Source organism: Sander vitreus, chromosome 8 (assembly GCF_031162955.1).
Source record: "Sander vitreus isolate 19-12246 chromosome 8, sanVit1, whole genome shotgun sequence".
Taxonomy (NCBI): domain Eukaryota; kingdom Metazoa; phylum Chordata; class Actinopteri; order Perciformes; family Percidae; genus Sander; species Sander vitreus.
The window spans coordinates 30,459,183-30,459,479 of record NC_135862.1 but is presented as its reverse complement, the minus strand read 5'-3'; positions in this window follow the sequence as shown (position 1 = coordinate 30,459,479).

Below are 297 nucleotides of genomic sequence, written 5' to 3'. Positions count from 1 at the left end.
GGCTGTCTGCGGACACACAGACTGGCATTTGTTCTTTCCTATGTTGTCAGCTGCCCTATTCAGAGCAGTCACTATCTAAATGCTAGCTATGACAGCTAACAACACACATAGTGAATTATGCCAGACATCATATCTACATTATATCTGTTTAGGTTACAGGCTACAATGTGCTTTTAATGTACTGTGTGTTCCATTAAGTAGATATAGACATACTAGATACTTTTGAATTGAGACTGTCCTCCCAGGAAGAATGACAGCATCAGTCGTTTGATATGTAATTGATTTATATGGGATTGA